Source organism: Oryzias melastigma, linkage group LG17 (genome assembly GCF_002922805.2).
Source record: "Oryzias melastigma strain HK-1 linkage group LG17, ASM292280v2, whole genome shotgun sequence".
NCBI classification, from domain to species: Eukaryota; Metazoa; Chordata; class Actinopteri; order Beloniformes; family Adrianichthyidae; genus Oryzias; species Oryzias melastigma.
In genome coordinates this window covers 9,591,008-9,593,656 of record NC_050528.1, presented here as the reverse complement: position 1 = coordinate 9,593,656, position 2,649 = coordinate 9,591,008, and the positions used below count along the sequence as shown (strand labels likewise).

Sequence of the window (2,649 nt, the reverse complement as noted above, 5' to 3'; positions counted from 1 at the left end):
AAACAAAATAAAAAGAAAAAATGTCTAATTTTGTCAAAATAGCTAGCATAAAACTAAAATATTAGCTAAACTTCTGATTAGCAAGAAAAAAAAAGAAGAAGAAAGAAAAGTGTCTAATTTTATCAAAACAACTAGCATAACACTAAATATTAGCTAGACTCCAAGTTAGCCCAAAAAAAAACTGGAAAAATATCTAAATTAGCCAAGAACAGATAGCATGTTGCTAGCACATTTGAAAAGGAACTGGTTGCATTTTTTCTTAAGTAAAACATTTTACTTAAGTAAAATGCAACTAAAAAGTATTTTGATTTTACCCCAAAAAGTCTGAAGAATTAAAATTAAATGAATCTGAAGTTAAAACTATTTTTTAACATAAAACTTTAAAGTATCATGTTGTGTGTTTTGATGCACACTAAACTTTTAATCATTTGGATTTTTTGTTTTATGACTATCACAAAGCAGAGATACAAAACTTTTATAATCTGATAACCGTCACACCTCTGATAGAATTCAAAATAGATGCAAAAAAAACAGATAAGTCGAAGCCTGATAGTCCTGATAAGATAATAAAATATCTTATTTCTTCTTTTTTTACTGTGACAGGTAAATAATTTGTCCACATATAGAGCTCAGAATGACTATGTTCTTTCATATCTTATTTACCATCCCACATTTCCCCGACAGAGAACTTCCTCGACCAGAGGATTCCTTTTTAGAGCTTCCAAAAGCAGAGTTGGAGGCAGATCTTTTACCTTTCAGGCTCCTGTGAGTCAGCTTTCTGATTCCGTTTGGGATGTGGACGCGCTCTCTAAAGTTAGACGGTATAGCACTTCTTAAGCAGATGTTCCAGTATTTTTCTGTTTTCTTTTTTCCCTGTCCTCTTTAACCCAAACCACTTCGGGAAGGTGCTCGTCGTTGAGTCTGGTTCTGCTGGAGGAGGTCAAAAGGTCAGCCTTACTTAGGCCATATTCAATATAAGGAAATACACCCAAAAAACTTTAATGATGTAATCTTGTAGTTAAATAATAAAAGTTTTATATTTTGGAATTACATTTTATTATTTATTAGTAGAGGTGCAGGAGAAAATCGATTTGGCGATATATCGCGATAATTCATTTAGCAATACATGTATCAATTTAACATGATTTTCTTAAGCCTTTCAGAGTGAACTATATACATATATATGATCATATATTACATTTGGACCACTAAAAAACAAATTATTTATGAAATATTAGTTATATTTCGTGAGTTTGTTCCTACCCGGAAGTAAAACGGCTCGATTCCTTAAGCTCCGCCTGCCGCTGCGTGCTGCTGCTGTCTGCGTCATGACGTCATCCCAGACAAAATCTGTGTATTTCTCCCACCAAAATAATCCAAACTTCTTCAAAGATTGATGCACATATAAAATATATCTGCCTTTAGTAGGTCTGTCCATAGCTAAACTCCTTCACAACACAAACACACGCGGCTTCTGTGCAGGACCGGGTGTTAAGGTAGCGTCTTAAGGTAGCATCTTAAGGTAGCGCCGCGGAAAAAATAACAAACACTTATTTGAGCTGGAATTTATTGAAGACAGGACACAACTGGAATATATACGGTATTCTGCATCTAAAATGAAAGTTTTTTTTTCGCTGATTATCACTGGTAAGGGGATAAATAGAGTGTTGTGTAAGCCGGTGGGCGGAGCTTGCAGCATAGACTCTTTCTGGAGGGAGCAGTTTGAAACGATCTCACGTCAGCACGTTTCCACCCGCTCGTTTTTGTGGGTATGGGAGGGGCTGCTGCAGACAGTGCAGGTTTTAGAGGATTACTCTTAAATCCATGAACGGATCAAAATGCCTCTTTGGGGATCTTTATAGTGAGGACTGATCAGTAAAATGCATTTAAAACCTCAAAAAGTAGAATTTTCATGGTAGGGCCCCTTTAAATTTGTCCGCATCTTACTTTTGTTTTCCACCTAAAATTCATACTCTTTTTGTTTTATTTTTTTAAAGGGAAATTTTGTACTGTGATATGTATCATATCACCCGACTCTATCACTACTGTAACTGAATTCAGTTCATACACAAATCCTTTACAACAAACTAGTATGAACTGGTTAGTATGTGCCTTTTTCTACAGTATTCTGAAAGTGTGGAATTTCAAAGGCCTCAAGCTTAAACTTTTATGTTTTGAATTAAAAAAAAAAATCTGTTTTTCAATTCTGGTTTCTATTACTTTAATGACCAATAATTTGTGGTTTTTCCATGTTTATTATGATTTTGTGACATTTTTCTCATGATGAAGTTCATAAATAAAACTTATAAATACAATTCAGCTGCATTTGACTAGTATGTATTCAAAAATGTACATGTGTACTTAAATTCAGTTCTTTTTACTTTCTTTTAATCATTTTAATGATAACACCTTTACTATTTCTCGTTTCTTATGTTTTATATAAAGCACTTTGAATTGTGTCTTTACATGAAATGTTCTATAACAAATAAACTTGCCTTAAAATTGAACTTCTGTGTGTTTCTTTATTCAAACCGTAGTTACTCATGAGTAGACAAAAAAAAATCAGTTTTATAATTTTATGTTCAACCTCTGCGCCGACAGTCCCAATGAACCACTACCTCTACTTTCCTAAAAACTGCATAATCATAA

General features: G+C 33.6%; 1 protein-coding gene across 1 annotated transcript in view; it reads right to left on the bottom strand.

Moving 5' to 3' along the window:
* clcn2a (chloride channel, voltage-sensitive 2a) overlaps positions 1-2,649 on the bottom strand; it is an 83,124-nt gene that overhangs the window by 78,819 nt on the left and 1,656 nt on the right. The gene's annotated exons all lie outside the window — the stretch shown is intronic.